Below are 19,300 nucleotides of genomic sequence, written 5' to 3'. Positions count from 1 at the left end.
CAACGCCTGTAAATGAAATGCTACTAATGGGCCTGCAGCACTACTTGTGCCACCCACTTAAGCAGCCTTTTAAACATGTCCCAGACCTGCCATTGCAGCTTGTGTGTACAGTTTTAAACTGCATTTCAAACTGGCACAATAAAACTTTTGCCAAGCCTAAACCTTCTTTTTTAATACATATGGCATCCCTAGAGTAGGATGTAAGCAGCTCAGTGTATTTAAAAAGTTGGACATGCACTTTACATTTTTCATATCCTGGTAGTGGAAAACTCCTAAATTCATTTTTCACTCTTGTTCTACTACTCCCATAGGATAACATAGGGTTACTTATCAGGTTTAATAATTGATACATTTCCTCGGGAGCACGTAGGAATGTCGAGTTTGGTAGAATTGTAATTTAAAACCCTTTTTAATGGTAAAGTTGAATTTTAAGTCACAATTCTGAAAATGCCACTTTTAGAAAGTTAAAGGAATCCCTACACAATAGAAGTGTCAACTGTTTTCAAAGGCTGCGTAATAATGTCATGCCTCTCAATACCAACATATGTTGGAAATCTTATTCCACTTCTTATTTAACCATATCCTCTCACTTATATAATGAAAAGAACGGAGTCCCAATCGTGCACTCAGACACTCTGCAAAATCACCAAAGACCAAGGATCATTCAAGGGGGTTTATTATTGTCATAAACCTGACGTTTCGTGTTTCACCCTCTGGGGGCTTGTTCACACACCGTTTAGCCCACCGGCCCAGGCTTACATACATTTCAGGTATATATATGAGCATCGATAGAGGGCTGGGTAGTCCGTTTTGGGCACCATATTGCAATGTTACAATGTACATGTTTAAAATGCATCTGTTATGGGTGCCATATTGCAGTGTTAAAAGTTTAAAATACAATGTTCAGACATGACAGTGATTTTATCATTACAGCATAATGTTGAACCGGGTTGTCCTGCCCGAGTGCCATGGCATGCTGCACGTAGGATTGTGCTCTCCGTGCAAAACGTTCCCTCCCTTCTGCTTTTGTTGACACTGACTCACGTGGTGTTCTCTGGGATCTGTAGTCCTAACTACCCTGATTAGTGGGTTTTGATGCCGGTGTGCCAGCGTGGGGTTTCCCTCGGATATGTTGCACTGAGAGACTCCACTACCCTGATTAGTGGGAGAGGTCTGTTAGCATGTGATATACCCTTGCGTCCAAGATTGCAGGGGGGCATGCTGTCTTACAGTACTGCACAAGATACTTTGTGTCATGGTCTAGGTCTATATATGGTACGTAATTTGGAGAGACGTGCCAAGGGCGTGTATACTGCCTGTCGCGCTGTCTGGTGGCATCTGCGATATGTTCCGGGATATGTGAAGCGTAGGAGTTGTGTTTTCAAGGTTAGTGGGAGTTATATTCCCAAGGTCAATGTGGATGTGCATGCCTTCCATTTTTAGTCATTGGCCCAATGCCCCAGTTCCATCTTATGGGTCCGTACCACTGTTGTATAATCTCCCAGCGTGTGTGACGTTCTCCCTCATTTGTTGTGGTGCTGGAAGTGTATGTTTCGTTCACCTGTAGGTGAAGTGAAAATGTTTGTCCCTGATTAGTGGGTGATGTTTGAGTTGCCATACTGTTGTGTTTGTGGGTTGTCGTGTCTGCCAGCTGGCGGATGGAATACTGTGGTGGTGTTTCGCCTGGATAATGGTACCTTATGTGCTATGCAGAGAATGGGACTCGAGAGTCACTGTGCCCCCCTTAAAATGCCACGGGTGATGTCCTACGTCGGAGGCACTGCTCCGTTCTCTTGTTATGACTCCCTCCATCTCTACCATGATGAAAGTATGACTGGGTTCGTGTTTGCCTGTTTCGGTGGTACACCCCTTTCTCCCAACCCAACAAAATGTGGTAAAACAATAACATTTAATGGTAATTAAAATTGAGTGAGATCTTACCTGTTCCCTGGGATACAGCCGAAGAAAAGGGTAGGGATCCTTGTGTCGAGAGCCCGAGACATAGTCCCTTCCTTTCCTCCTGTGAAGATAAAAACATAATACAAAAGCTTTTGAATATATGTGTACAGAACAGCTCAATAACAGCACAAATAAGTAGTTCTCTGGTTCCTGTTGCCAAGACAAACTGCAAAACAAAACCTATAGGATTCCGTAACAACACAATGCAAACATATTGCAAGGGCAATTCCTCTCTGGGTTGATCAATTCTACAAGGACTAGTTATTCTGTAGGTGTATAGCCATCTCCTCATCAATGGTATGCCCATTGGGATGTCGTGTTCCCATCTCTATGATGTGTCTTGACTCGCTTTGCCACACGCTGGCACACCGGCATCAAAACCCACTAATCAGGGTAGTTAGGACTACAGATCCCAGAGGACACCACACGAGTCAGGGTCAACACAAGCAGAAGGGAGGGAACGTTTTGCACGGAGAGCACAATCCTACGTGTAGCATGCCATGGCACACAGGCAGGACAACCCGGTTCAACAATATGCTGTCATAATAAAAACGCTATCATGCCTGAACATTGTATTTTAAACTTGTAACACTGCAATATGGTGCCCATAACGGATGCATTTAAATATGTACATTGTAACATTGCAATATGGCGCCCAAGACTGACTCCCCAGTCCTCTATCAATGCTCATGTATATACCGGAAATGTATGTAAGCCTGGGCCGGTGGGCTAAACGGTGTGTGAACAAGCCCCCAGAGGGTGAAAAGCGTCACGTCGGGTTTATGACAATAAAAAAAAAACTTAAATGATCCTTGGTCTTGGGTGATTTTGCAGAGTGTCCGAGTGCACAATTGGGCCTCCGTTCTTTTCATTATATTGATTTACCAGCGTACTCCACCGGCATCGTGTCACCCCTCAACAGGCTATCATCTCCCTAGGAGTGTTCTTTGTTTGAATCCTCTCACTAATATACCACACATGCTGACATAACATATAAATACTAAAATTCTAAATGACATTGAATGCTCAAAGTGAAGATGAAAGGAAAAATAAATCTATACACTGCAGACCTCTGACTCTGAGGAACCTTCCTGGGATGGATAAGAAGGGGCGGAATTTGCACCTGCATTCCAAGGGGCAGGGTCTTGCGCCCACTAAAGATATTGATCAAGCATCCTGGGGTAGGATGGCAGACAGGACACAATTTAGAGAGGGTTTGTGCATTTTAAAGGTGGCCTTTTGAACTGATCGTTTCTTCAAAGGCCATTGTGGGTATAACTACTGGGACTTTTCCCTCAGAAGTTAGAGATGCTTGTGGGATTGGAATCATGCTATGCTGGTTCGATGCTGGGACATCGACAAGAGGAAATATTGAGACGGGGACTGCAACTGGATTACCCACAGACTTGTGGTGGCCCGGGGGTTGCCATGCCCTAGGATGGGGACTATAATTTGGTGGATTTTACCTGGATGTTGCTGGCCTGCAGCTAATTGCCAACCGTCATGACCCGGGTCCCTAAGCTCTATCCAAGGGCCGGTTGGCTGGCCTCCTGTCCAAGAGATCCCAGGGACAGAAAGGATCTCCCAGTTTCCGTGAGATTATTAGGACTGCGCAGGATGCAGTGGAACAGGTGGAAGTGATTGTCGTTCGGGACAAGGACCCTTCTGACATGTTCATTAATCACACTGTGTGAACGATTGTGCTTGTAACGATCAGCGGCCCACAAGGGTGTTCTGTAGCATGAGTAGTTTGATGAGTGCGGGGGACGTTTGCTGAGTCCAAGGGACCCACTCTTACAACCTAAAACCTGTGCCAGTTCACACACCATAGCATGTGGTATCAGAGGAGTGTTGGGGGAAGTATGCAGAGTCCATGGGACCTGAGCTGGCAGCCTAGACTGCCTCTGACCTCCAGAATGGGAGGACGACAGTGTCTGACATTGCAGCCTCAGTCCAAGGTTGCTTGGGTCTCCCTGGACCCAAGCCACAAGGTACTCTGTTGCTGAGAATATCCTGACTGGACTCGAGGGGTCTTGTTGTGCACCAATGGCTGGCTGCCTGGAGCAATTGCACTTCGTACCTCCACAGAAGGTGCAACAATTCTCTAAAGTGGAAGCTCACCAGCTTCTGATGTTACAGACTTTTGCCTATGAGGAGTAGTAGTGATCCTGCACTCTGAAGATGCTGCTAGGTTCTGGAGGATCTAATCTGGATGGACAAGAACACGTAACTGTTTCCTTCTACTTTAGGGTGTCCCGACAATCTATTCAAAGTGCCGCACCGAGTACAACATATATCATTGGCTGGTGTAGTTTGAGTGGCTGAGGGGCTGGCTCATGAGGCATAGTCAAAACATGTGATTTTCTTACCATTACAACTGTATGGGGTATGCAATATTAGAAATGTTGTGTTTTATGCTAATTTGTTAGCGGTAAAGTGGAATACCTCTGAACAGCCTGCGTATATGTTTCTGTTGCTTTTGATGTGGGAGAGATTGCTTGGATCGTGAGCACCTCAGGGAAGTATGCACATGGATTTATGTTGCTTACTAGGCTGAGGTGATAACGGGGCAAGTGAATACCTATGAGTAATACATATATGCTCATGCCGTTCTGCCGCTCATGGAAGAGTTCCACAATTATATATAACTGTCAAGTATATATCCAATGTGTATGTCATTTTGATTTCAATGTGTGTGTAATACAAAGACATTGTTCTTTGTTTTATACATACAGGGACCAATTACGATGTGGCTCATGAAGGCTCCATCCTAATAGGCCGCTCGGTTTTCTTTCCGACTGCCTCATTACAATGGAGGCGGTTGGAAACTAAACCAACAAGTCATTTTGGCTGGCTTCCGATGGGCTCGGAGAGCCCGTCCACCAGTCGGAAGCCAGGTAGGTGGCTGCCATGGGGTACGGGGATGAATCGCACCTCTGATTTCACTTATGGGAGCATGCATTACGGAGGGTTTACAGCTGTAATGCATGCTCCCATAGTGAAATAGAGAAATGCGACTGAACAGTGTTCGGTCACATCCTAATGGGGCTGTTGGGACCATCAACCGCGTGTCAGTCGGTCAGTCCCATGACAGAGACTTATTGACCCCCACAGTCTGGAGTCTTTTTGTAGCATACCCAGTGTGTTGCGAGAGTGGGGATTGTGCCCATACTGTACACTTTGGCCCCGAGGATAAGCCTGACTGCTCTGTGTCAAGCTACCCACGGGTGAGCACAGGTTATTGGACAAGTGTATCATGCTCATCCTATCTAGGACGCAGGTTCTGCCTGACTTCGATGCCACCCAGCCAGCCAGAAACTGCTGGGTCTAACACTTGGAAAATAATTTTTTCTCAATGTGCCCTTTTTACAATAACTTTCAGAAATTGTGAGCACTTCTGTGCAGGGTGAACATCCATATTTTTATGTACAAAGAATGGAACATTCAGTCAGCAAGTATGTGCTCAGGCGGGAAACGGTGTCACATGCTCGAGGGCGTAGCTTAGTCAGTTAGATTCGGGGAGTGTGGAACAAAGATTTCCCAACCATCACTGCAATCGAAATAGCAAAAACGATGAAAATAGTATTACATTTAAAAGACTTCTCTGCACCACATAAGAACCATCCAGTCCTCTTTGGTCCTGTTTTGTATGAGGGGGAAGAGGAGAGGTGGTTGTAAACAAGCTCTGCAGAGTTTAATCGAGATGTGTACCTGAGCTATGAGGGTGACTAATCCGAGTGGAAACCTGAATGTAGTGATAGAGCCACCCGGCCCGCACTATACTTTGTTGCAGCTTAAATGCACCCGGAGGGTGGGCGCATGACAGCTCGGGGTCTTGGCCCACACTATATCACTGTGTGTGTGTGGCGTTATTTGTGTGTCCAATCCACTAGGCCTACCTTGCTTCATGTGCAGCTTCCCCGAGACATCCTGGACCACTACATTGGTGACAAGGCGGGTCCTACCCAGGACTCTGCCGTCCGAATCATGACCTTCAATCCAGCCCGTTGCAGCGTAATGTGGCGCTGATCGACCACCATGCACAAATGTGTCCAAACCCCAGGTCCTGCGGTGCCGCGACGAGAACCAACCCTGTGCCGCTGATGCCAGCCTCCACAGCCTGAGGACTGCACAGGATAGCCTAATAGCAAGCTTTGTCACACACCTGCAAACAAGCCTTGGCTAAGGCAAGAGTACTGAAAATAGAGTGCTGTGGAGGGGGCATCCACATCAGGTCATCGTGGTCGGGACAGAGGTGCTAGAGCCCATGCAGTCCCTCAGCGCTGCAGGCAAAGTGGTGTCCCCATCAAGCATTGGCTAAGCAAGCACAAGCCAGCCTACTCGCACACGTGCACCAAGTGGGATGAGCATCCCAAATCCGGATGGGGCGGGTGGCCCAGCGCCCCTGCAGCAACCCCCGCATCCAGCTCTGCAGCAAGCCCAGCAGCAAGTCCCGCAGCAGCCCGACCATGATACAGCCGCTCCCCTGTCCTCTTTCAGTGAGTTAGCTGATCCTGCCACGGCAGGTACACGCTGGAAGTCATGAATTGGCCGGATGTGGAGATGAGAGAAACCGATAGAAGAGTGAAAAGGTCTTGTTGTAAATAAAGGTAGCGTAGCATTGTAGTTCCTTGTAAGTACTTTATTCAAGTAAGATGGTAAGTTAAGAAGAAGATAGGAAAACCCCACCAGGAACAGCATCCTGCCACTCAGCCCTTCATCCAACTGACAGTCTTACACACTCAACATTCTAACAAGCTCTCACACCAAACATTCCAGGCTGAGCAGCAGGAATGAGTACAACAGGTCTCTACTCATGTGCTACGGGAGAGGCAAATTATATGACCTGTTCAAAACATCGCCAAACACTCAGGTGGTGACAACTATGATGCAGTGGTTGTGGCCTTGAACAGGCACTTTGACCCTGCCCTTGAGCCTACCATAGGGGTGACTAATATGCAGCTTTAGGGACTGGGAAGTGGGTACACTTGCCCAGTCAACATGGCAGTACCAGACTGCACACAGGCTCTGCAATGGCAGACCTGAGACACACTTTAAGAGCTGCTTCTGTGGGTGGCACAACCAGTGCTGCAAGCCCACCTGCAGCATTTGATTTACAAGCCCTGGACACACGCAGTGCACTGTACTAGGGTCTGGCAAGTAAACCAAATCAGCCAATCATGAAGTCACTAACCCATACATCAATTTACAATGGGGAGAGCATATGCACTTTAACACTGATCAGTAGTGGTAAAGTGCCCAGAGTCATAAAACCAACAAAAACAGGTCAGACAAAATACAGGAGGGAGGCAAAAAGTTCAGGGATGACCCTGCGAAAAGGGCCAAGTCCAAAAGCGACGTACTGTTGATGCTTCATTTCCAACCTGGCGTCCCTCTCTGAACCTCTCTGAAGACGTTCAAAAACCGGAACACCGTGGGAGTGGACGGCAGAAGAAGATGCGGCGTTCCATGCTGTCAAAGACGCCCTCATGGACAAGATGGTCATGGCCTATTTTCAGCCTAACAGACGCACCAAAGTGATAGTGGACGCCAGTCCAGTGGGACTAGGGGCCATTCTCCTTCAAGAAACGACAGCCAAGGAGTGGATCCCGGTAGCCTACACTAGCAGAGCCCTGACCAAAACCGATATGCGGTGTGATGTATTCCTATAGGTTCTGTATCGATCCCCCTATTCCTGACCCTGTTCTGGTTAATAAATAACTAGCAGCCAACCCACGGTGCAAAAACCGTTATCTGATTAAGCCACACCACGGCACAGAAACGTGTTATCTGATTAGGTCATAACGCATGCCATCTAATTAGACAAGCACTCTTCCTCCAGCCCCTGATAAGGCATACGGAGTTCTCAAAACAAATCAAACCTATGACAACCTGGGAAAATCCCTGCGGCCATTGTTTTGATTTCACCGAGAACTTCAGCAAAAGAATGTGCAAACAAGCCCGTTCGTATGACATCCTTATTGACGTATCCATGTCCATCCTTACGTCAATCTCGGCACCTTACAGGTATAAATATTACCGACATTGCTTTAAGCAAACACACGCGGTGGTGACGAGATCGGAGCAGCGAGACGCGCTGAGGAGCCCAGCAGAGAGCGAAGCCCACACGCGCTGCCCCGCCTTCCTGATGCGCTGAGAACGAGACGCTGCTTTTCTCCTGCCGAGAAATCCAGCTCCGGCGCTTCCAAGCAGCCCTCGCAGGCAGCTGGAATATCAAGACCAGAGACGAGAGATACCAGCCCTCAATCATTCTAGATCTCAGGTACAGAACTGAACAACCCCTTGCAGAGAATTCTTGAGTCAGTCCCTTGGCAAAACAAACTTAACTTAAACTGCTACTTATCTACTCCCGCCCACGTATTAGGCTTAGGTCAGGTACACTGGGGTAGGCGTGGTTAGAAGCACCAGTTGAGTACGATTAGTCAAATGTATATATGTATGTATCTATTTTATCAGTTTTAAATATCTTATGGCTTAGAAACCATATCAATGCTTCTGCAGTATTATTTTATACTCCTGCTTTTATTGTATGCACTTTACTTAACCATAAGTATCGCAATAATATCGATTCATTTCTCTTGTACGAGAAAAGAGACTGATCAATAAATACCATCTTTTATTGAACACGCCCGTCTCTTCCTTTTCTCTACAATCTGGTGAAACTAAGAATGCACGTACTGACTGAGTAAAATAAGTTGTCTTTTGTTTTCACACGACTCTAGAGATACACTCTTGATTAGGGGAGAGCAAAGTTGTCATGTTCTATGGTTGTCAGAAACTAAATCCCTTCTTGTCTATCCAGGGAGGTTAAACTCCTCCTTGCCTATTCGAGAAAGTTTCTAGTGAACTCTGAGCTAGCTGGCAAAACCAAAAACTTTAAGTCTAATATCGTCAGTAGAAGACCTAGTTAACCTCTGCCCTAGGTCTATACTATTGAAGATATTATTCCAATGCGCAGAGCCTATTGGGATAATAGGAACTACACTACATGGCGCCCAAACGTTTGGATAGGCGATAAAACTAACGCAAGACATTAGAGTAACTCAGTCGTGCTTTTTCACACAGAACCCCTTTTTTCCCATAATACTCCAAAGACGTCTGGAGTGGGTGAAAGGTCATATCCGCCAAACCTCGCAGGAGGAGACTCCTATGTATGGTTCTTGGTTTAGTCAACGTTGAAGGATACACTGTTCCAAAATATTGTGCATCTAATCTTTGTTTCCATAGAAACCTGATCTGCAAACAAACAGAATAACCTTCCTGTCGGTAAAATGATAGACAGTGATGAAGAAAGGGAGACAGCTAGAATAGCAGCTGAACTCCTAGTAGCAGACAATACTCTGCTGGTAAATGACCCGAATGCAATACTCATCCCGGTCAACATAAGGAAATCTATAACCTTAAAACTTATAGAAAATGGACTGACATCGAGAGGTGGTACAGTCATATTCGTAATTGAGGCACACGAATATCGGCAGACAGAGGTATTCTATTCATGGATAAACTTTCCAGCAGCAAACGCTGTAACAAAAGAGTTCCACTATTATAAAATAGAGGAACCACCGGATACCTACACTCCTTTCGAGGAGGTGGAAGTACCACTCAAATTCCAAGAGCACCTGCTCTTGTTTAATGGTGCCCTAAAACATAATAATCACATCACCAGGCTCGGTCCACTAGGTAGACCAGGAGCAACGTGGCCGGTCCTAGCCGGATATACACCACATCCAGACATTGAAGAAATGCCTGCAGCAGAGCTTTTAATACAGCTAAAACAACTAATCAAAATACATAGACAATTAGTCCAATATGTAATGCGGACTTCAACAGTCCAACCAGCAAGTAAAATTCCACAGCTGAACCCTCATCAGGGTAACACAAATAAAATTACACCACAGAACATACAGTCCTGTCTGGGTAAAGTACCCGCAATACGGGAACAAATACCCTTCTGGCTAGCACAAAAAATCACTCAAATAGAGGCGGTGTTTCCAGACACCACCCTGGTAGAAAAACACAGGATTCTGACTATCTGTCTTCCAATGGGAATCGCACCACACGTGGAGGACTGTGACACTTGGGGTACAGTCTTTGCTTCCATATACACAAAAACACATGGTGTACCATCCATGTCAGTTATACCAGATGTGCTAAAACAGATTCAAGATGAATATGGTCCAGAACCCGCTTTAACTCTTGGTATGAAATTACTGAAAGACTTCAAGCAGGTCTCGGCTATATTATTAGCCAACATAAAGGGAGAAGCAGCAAACGTGGCGATCCGCCAAAGGTTAAAAGAGACAGACATAGCAGACCAACCAATTGAAATTGCCAGAATCACAGAGAAATCCTATGAAGAACTAGGAAGGGATAGTCTGGGTGGAATACCGGTAAAACCTCAACTAATTGAAAGTCCTGAAAAGGCATTTATTAAAAATAATTTAAACACTCAAAAAAAGAGCTGGGATGGAAACAAACAATCCAATCCTAAAGAAAAAAGATTCCAGTCCAGAGGAAGGTCTCCTCGGCGGAGAGAAAGATCTCCGAACCAAGGACGCAGGTCTCCCCAAAGTGAGCCCTCTGGGAAAAAATACAACCTTAGAAATAGGGATAATCTGAAGAAACCTGATAGATATCAAGATAATGATACACGTCCCTCTCAATCTTTTCAGACTTCCTCGCAGAAATCGGAAAGAAGAGGACGATCAGAACACAGGGAAGAGCACGTCAAGTCCAAAGACAAGGAACCTGCTCATCCAAATAAAAAATTACAATTTCCAAAAAAGAAGGTAGCCAGTATTAAAGTAATCAAAGATGCCGAGAATACTGAGAACACAGCTGAAAAACGGAGAATGGGCTCAGACAATGCTAGACAGCGCAGCAGAAGTGAGCATAGCTCGCAAAGTCCTTATGAATCATCTGGAGACAGTGGACACGAATGAATACATTCAGGTGGAAACTGCAGATACCAGAGTTAGCAAACCTCATAAAATATATGAAATAACATTACGTATAGAAGGGGATAAGACTAGAAAAATAAGGGGACTATTTTGGGATAATCTCTCCCAGGGCTATGACATCCTTCTAGCTGAGAAAGACTGGCCTCCAGAGTTTGTCAGGGAGTGTCCTCATGGCGAAGAAATAATTATGCCTGCCTTCTCAAATCATATTCCAATTCATAAAAAATATACACTTGCTAGAAAGTGGGCAGTAGCTCAAGCTCCTGCTTTTTATAAAAATCATGTGGGATGGGATGAGGACTCTCCTCCTCACAAAATCCAGTTAAAATCACAACCTACTGCACAGAGGCAGTACCCAATTAAGCAAGAAGCTAAAAAACAGGTAAAAGAGATCCTAGATCAACTTGAATACCAGGGGGTGATTGAAACTTGCACCTCACAAATGAACAATCCTTTGTTTCCTGTCTCCAAACCAGACAACTCATATCGTCTAGTTTTGGATTACAGACACCTTAACTCATGTTGCAAAACCTTTGCAGTGCAAAACTCGCATAGTGCTGCACTAATGAATAACATAGTGCGCAAAAAATACAAAACAACATTAGACATCTCTAATGGATTCTTTTGTCAAAATATAGCACCAGAGAGCAGATATTTGACTGCGTTCTTGGTAAATGGCTCGCAAAGAAGTTTCTGCCGTTTACCCCAGGGGCACAAGAACAGCCCAGGATTATTCTCAAAAAGAGTAACAGAATTACTACAAATATACGATGACGAGGCATTATCATATGTCGACGACATTTACCTAACAGATGATGACTTGGATACTCACTTGAAGAGAGTGAACACCATAATACTTGGGTTCGCAGCAGAGGGTTACAAATTCAACTTTAAAAAATCAAGAATTGCCCATCTAACAGTCCTGTTTTTAGGATATGAATTATCAAGTGAAGGCAAAAGCCTGGCTGACAATTTCCTAGAGAAATGTGCTGTACTCCAAGCTCCTAGAACACTAAAAAATTTACAATCAATTCTAGGCTTCCTAAACTTCGGAAGAACATACATTGCAAATTACGCAGAAAGGGTTAAACCCCTTTATGATCTAATAAAACCAGATTTTAAAAGAATCAATTGGACTCAAAAACACACAGAAATTTTGAGATCTTTACAAACAGACATGTTAATTAAAACAAAATTAGAAACACGTGACAACACACGCAATCTTGTGATTCGATTCATCCCAGGAAGATGCGGATTCACATACCTGACCTCTAATGAGGGAGAAAAGGTACCAATTGCATACAAATCACACTTGTACACAAAGGCTGAAATGAAATTTAGTCCAACGGAAAAAATTCTGACCGCGGTACAGACTGCTGTAGCAAAGGAGCGGGCCCTAGCACAAGGTAAACGAATAATCATCGTGACACCGATACCAGCCCTGGAGGCGGTAACAAAGGCAAGCATTCCGAATGCTAAAGCACTCCATCCAAGGTGGATACAGTGGGCTAATTCTCTTGCTGCAACAGACGTGGTATATGAATTTGATCCCAACTTAAAAACACAAGAATTTCTCCATTACGAATTTGAATGTCCTCCGCCAATCGAAATTCTGCCTCTAGAACATTACGGCTGTATAATATATACAGACGGATCAGCACAACCCGCAGTTGGGGGTAAACAAGCTTACAATGCTGCGTACGCGATTGTTAAAGGTCGCTGGCACGAAGGGAAATTTAAACCAGCGGTCACTAAAACACAATCTCTAGGAGATTGTACAGCTCAGCGAGCTGAAATACTGGCATTCAAGATGGCGCTTGAAAATACCGATCGAGAATTCCCCACACTCATAGTGTGCGATTCGTATTATTGCGTTCAGTCTTACAATGAATACTTGCAGATCTGGCTTCAGAATGGTTTTAAGGATGCAAAAGGAGGCACAATCAAGCATAAAATGCTTTGGGAACAAGTAGTTCATTTGCAAAAAGAACTACCAAAGACTCACGTGATACATACACTGAGTCATCAACGTGATGGCGTTCCCGTTGCAGGGAATTCATTGGCTGATGAGGCCGCGAAGGCAGCTGTGCAAACGGCTTCCGTAGCTGCCATCACACGGTCAAAAACAAAAATAGACAGCGATATATTGCAAGCTGTCAGCGCTACAGAAAAAGATTCGATAGAAACACTCCCGAAAGGCTTTCCAGTGAAGTACTCATATATAACTGATACAAACAATGTTCCGTTTGCTCGAAACACCTGGAGTGGGGGATAGGGCAATTCCAAACATGGAACATAGGTTAGGACTAATAATAGCGGCACACGAAGGACTTGCTTCTGTACATGCTGGCGTCTCAGCCACAGTATCGTTATTAAAACAGAGATACTGGTGGCCACAAATGAGAAGACAAACACGGAACTATGTTCTAGAATGTGAAATATGTCAAAAAATGAAAGTATCAACAGTGAGACGACCAGCGCAGACGCCCCTTCTAATCTCGGATAAACCATTAGCCTGTGTTTACCTGGACCACTGCGGTCCCTTACAAAGGGATGGTAACTATAAATATATCTTGGTTGCAGTGGATTCATGCACGAGATTCATATGGATGTGGCCCCAGCGATCGGCTGACGCCAGAACTGTTATAAAAGATTTGCGAGTCTTTATCGGCACATACGCAATTGGCATGCTGCATTCTGACCAGGGTCCTGCTTTTAGCTCTAGAGCTTATAAGGAGGCCATGACCAGCATGGGCATTGCATTGCGGTACTCTTGTCCATTTCATCCCGAGGGAAACGGAATCGTAGAAAGAAAAAACCGTGACAGAAAGCAATCTATAACAGCGAAGGTATTAGGTTCGGGAGCTGGGTGGGTCAAACATCTAATAAGTGTCCAACAAAGTCTAAATAACCTGCCAAGAAATTCTCTGAGGGGATTCAGTCCGTACGAATTATTGTTTGGAACTAGAATGATGATCTTAGATCTTGACAGTCAGACTTCAGTGGTTAAAGAAAAAAGCTTTGATATCAAAGATCGTTTGGCTATTTTACAGGACTTAAACGAAACAAGGAAAGACCTGAGCAACATAAAGTTGAAACAACAGCCAACGACCACTGAAGAAAAACCACCTGTCCCAGCAAGACCTGTCTGGATTCCAAAAGTCGGGGATCTAGTCAGAGAAAAGATCGCGGTAAAGAAGGAATTTGGGCCTTCTTACAGAAAAGCAGTTCCTGTCTTGTCTATCAACGGGACAAGATCAGTAGTACTACCGCCCCTTGCTGGTAAAAAGGAGAACAGGGTTGTATCAATCGACCTGAGAAAACCACAGTCATGTGGCGATAACAAACAGTAGGCCAAGTGGACTCCCGATAAATAGCAGAACACCAAGGTTTGCTACAAACACAGAGGTTCAATCTAAGAGGCTACTCACATTTGAAATGCCAACAGAACAACAACAAGGACTATGCAACAATGCTATGGAACTTAAACCTCTAAAAATCCAAATAAAAACATTTAGCAGAGACACACCAATCTACAATGAAGTAACAAATGACTATGCTGCTGCAACAAAACACACTAATAAAGCAAACAGCAATCCTGAAACAATAGGAACAATAGACAGAACGGCATCCGGTTACTTCATCAACTTCAGTGATTCATCTGAAGACCTGAGTGAATCAAAGGAACAAACATCAACAAAAACCTTTAAAGATAAAGCTAAGGAACTTTTTCAACATCTGAAAGAAACCTATCTGATTTCTCCGTGGATAGAATTCTGGGTGGCCTTAGGTGCACTTATCCTCATACTTTGGCTCATCATGGTACTATGTTTGGGACACTTCATTGAGGGAAAATATGCTAAAATGGACACAGCAAGCCAGAAAATCAACTTGGTCCTCAAACCACACACGTCTTCACACGTCGAGAAAAGAGAACTTTCTTCAGTCAACTTCACAGCCAATCCTATACCCGGTGGGGTAGCATGGGACAATACTGATTATGAAATCTATGGTCCGGTTGAAATCCTGAAGTATCCACATCAAATCAAGATCTCATTGAGTGACTTTGTAAAACCAAGCTCAGTTGCTGATGATTGGAACGTTGAAAGCATTAATAATATGATGTCTGACCTAGTGATGTCTGCTAAATTTACAAAACATGATTATTTGCAGTGTTCGTCTAATTATGATAAAATGTTCTGCTATAATCACTATAGTAATCATTATCTGCATAAATCTGCACAACCTAGAAATGTTTTGAATTATAATCAATGGGAACACTGTGCAACCCCTCCAAAAGGTAGCTCAAGAACTTTTTATGACAAATATTCATCTTTTTCAGGGTTCAACACAAGCAATGCAGAAACATTTTATTTCAAATTATCAAATAAGACAGGTACAAAGACCATGCTTACAAACACTAAATTGATATATTCAGACTCGTTTTTTGAGCAAATGAGTACATTTGGTTTTGAATACTGGGACAAAAATGTTGAAGTAAAAAGTGTTTGGGGTACAAAGGAATGGCAAGTACAAGGTATAGAATCATTGTTTAGAGCCTGCATGATCCCAGAACAAATTATATTTTTGAATGACACTGTTCAACAAACTACCTGTCTTGGCCTAGCCAAAATCAAAGACTTAAACAAACCGTCTATTCCAAAGCCATCAATGAACAGTAATAGCTCTATAGATGTTGAGATAGACGTAAACCATATATTAAGCCAAAACAGAACACATCCTGATTGGAAAAAGTGGTTGATCTGGCCCACAGATACAAATAACTGTCAAGACAGATTCCTGAACAAAATCCAAGGGTTCACATTGACCAGGCCAGACCCTAGATATTCCCAAAGACAACACCCAGGGATAATTACCACATACAGTGTGGGCAAGCTCTGCCTTCAATGGCTACAAACATCCACACTGGCAGAAATTAAGCAACACCTGACTTTACTTACTGATGGTGCTGACTTGCGTGACTTCATTATGGGACCGCGCAAACAGCGTCAAAAACGCTTCATAGCAGCCTCTGTATATGCAGCTTATAACGAAGCCTGGAAAATAACTCAAATTGAAACATCAGAGAGAATACGGGAAATTGACCGTATTAATTTGGAAAAATCACTTTCTGTAGTGGACAATGGGTTAATGACTCTGTCCTCCAGAATATACTCTTTGGACAGCATTGTGTCTTCAGCAATCGACATAATATCGCAAGACTTACTGTTGTTACAACACGGTCAGTCTCAATTGCGTTCTATTGTACAACTTGGCTGGACGTTACAAAATCTGCGTTCAGGCTATGTGCCTTGGCGTTTAATCAACACAACGTCACTGTTCAATATCTTTAACCTTACTGATAAACAAATCAGTATGGCACAGAAGGGTGCTGATTATACAATCCTGAGCATTGAGAAACTCGAGAGATTACCATTGACAATGTCAGAACGACCTGTCAGTGAATGGATAATACATGGAATAATTAATATTCCAATATCTACTTTCAGGTTTCAATATTGCCAAAAATATATACAGGCTGGCATGTACGAAAAATTGGGTAAAGGGTACATTAAGTCAACATGGAACTTGCCCTATTCACATGCTTGTGTCAGTAATAAAGGCCGGAAAGTGTTTCTTAGTGGCGATAATTGTGCCATGTCACTAAGCGGTACACTTCTGTGTAATGGTATTAGTTTACACGGAGCCTGTGAAGGGTCCTCAAATAACCTTTCATGTCACCAGCTAGGCACACCTGCAACACAAATAGAACCATTCTTTAGGAGACTATCGAACGGGAGTTACATTATAATCGTAGACCGCAGATGTTGTAGCTTGGTGCCCGGAATAGCTTATCTCATAACTATGACTGCGAAGGTTATGTGCTGTGAACGAGTATTGTTCCCCAGCGCAATGCCAGACAGGGAGGCAAGGTTATGGCCGAATTTGAAAATTGCTTCCATTCGAGTTGATACTTTAAGCAGAATGAAAACAGTGCTCCTTCAGACGCCGACCAGGCTCACGTCATCAAAAGAAACGTATGATCTCCAAGTTGCAAGGACAACGGCAGAGATTCATTCATTGTTATCAACTAATTCCCCCATACATTTCGCAGAAATCCTGAACGAAATCTTAAATATTTCTGATACCAGTGGAGTCTCAAATGTATTTAAGACAGTGTTTTCGGGGGCTTTAACACCATTTAAAGCCATTCTGGGTATTTTTCCGGACTTTGTCCATTCCATCTTTGGTGGACTTCCTCTCCTTTTGGGACTAGTGGCAGGAATCCTATTTTTGATTCTGTTATTTCGTTATGGCAAACCATGTCACAGACAAAACACCTGCGACAAGGGAAGAAACAATCCTAGCCATTGGATACCGGGACCGGATATCTAAAATCCTTGGAATGTCCCGGCTTAAAAACCTAAACATGACTTGGTTTCTTTCATTTAGACCAATGTGGCAAAGCTGTGTTTTACCTGTATTAAGGTGCTTGCTATGCGGAGAAGAATGCGTGTTGGACATCTGTCTGACGCTACAATCGGATGCGCCAATGGATGCAGAAACTTTGTTGGGTCCGGTCACAGCTCATGCATTGTGCTGTCCCCTGCGGCTACCAATCCTGATGACGGCATTCGTGGAGACTTCACCACTACGATTGAGGGGTAGTGAGGTTCAAGATGAAAGCAGCATCGATCAGGTACGACCTTCTGTCAGCTATGCTGATCAAAACATCAATGAAGGCAATCATGCTCATGAATGCATGGTAACATCTTTTTCCGAGTTAATGGAACTTTCGCAGGAAGCTGTTGACAGTTTTTTCGAGTGTCTAAATGATATGATGTTCTCACCAGAGCAGAAATAATAACCTTTGAGCAGACTAGCACACGGCGTTCCCAACACCCTGAATTTGGCCTTCAACTTTGATAATAAAGTATCATGAACAATTTTTTCCAGTTTACGGACAGCGGAACATAATTTTTTCAGCGGCCCCAAAAATATTTTGCAGTTTTTCGGGACACTTATCTTCTGCTTAAAGTAGAAACTATTCTTAGGGAACTAAATTTCTATTTTAGGAACTTTAGAGACATTAGCTGCCCTCTGGCATGTTCAAATATATTTTATTTTGTGATGAAATGGTCTCGCATTTTTTTCTTCTGTCTTAAGAGCCATTTCATGTGTAATTTTCATATTTTATTAATAATGATGTATGAATATGCGTGATTTATTTAGCATTGTTATACTGCTTGAGTGCATATAATGCATATATATATCTTTTCGTATATTTCATGTTTTCAAAATGCATATGGATGTATTTTGGGGTGGTACAGTATACACATGCTCTACTAGTATATTTACTATGCCTAGATCTTGTAAATATGGACATAGTCTGCGTGGAGTGGGTGTGATGTATTCCTATAGGTTCTGTATCGATCCCCCTATTCCTGACCCTGTTCTGGTTAATAAATAACTAGCAGCCAACCCACGGTGCAAAAACAGTTATCTGATTAAGCCACACCACGGCACAGAAACGTGTTATCTGATTAGGTCATAACGCATGCCATCTAATTAGACAAGCACTATTCCTCCAGCCCCTGATAAGGCATACGGAGTTCTCAAAACAAATCAAACCTATGACAACCTGGGAAAATCCCTGCGGCCATTGTTTTGATTTCACCGAGAACTTCAGCAAAAGAATGTGCGAACAAGCCCGTTCGTATGACATCCTTATTGACGTATCCATGTCCATCCTTACGTCAATCTCTGCACCTTATAGGTATAAATATTACCGACATTGCTTTAAGCAAACACACGCGGTGGTGACGAGATCGGAGCAGCGAGACGCGCTGAGGAGCCCAGCAGAGAGCGAAGCCCACACGCGCTGCCCCGCCTTCCTGACGCGCTGAGAACGAGACGCTGCTTTTCTCCTGCCGAGAAATCCAGCTCCGGCGCTTCCAAGCAGCCCTCGCAGGCAGCTGGAATATCAAGACCAGAGACGAGAGATACCAGCCCTCAATCATTCTAGATCTCAGGTACAGAACTGAACAACCCCTTGCAGAGAATTCTTGAGTCAGTCCCTTGGCAAAACAAACTTAACTTAAACTGCTACTTATCTACTCCCGCCCACGTATTAGGCTTAGGTCAGGTACACTGGGGTAGGCATGGTTAGAAGCACCAGTTGAGTACGATTAATCAAATGTATATATGTATGTATCTATTTTATCAGTTTTAAATATCATATGGCTTAGAAACCATATCAATGCTTCTGCAGTATTATTTTATACTCCTGCTTTTATTGTATGCACTTTACTTAACCATAAGTATCGCAATAATATCGATTCATTTCTCTTGTACGAGAA

The sequence above is a fragment of the Lissotriton helveticus genome, chromosome 4_1, assembly GCF_964261635.1.
Source record: "Lissotriton helveticus chromosome 4_1, aLisHel1.1, whole genome shotgun sequence".
Taxonomy (NCBI): Eukaryota; Metazoa; Chordata; class Amphibia; order Caudata; family Salamandridae; genus Lissotriton; species Lissotriton helveticus.
The sequence above is the reverse complement of the archived record's forward strand: the minus strand, read 5'-3'. Positions refer to the sequence as shown.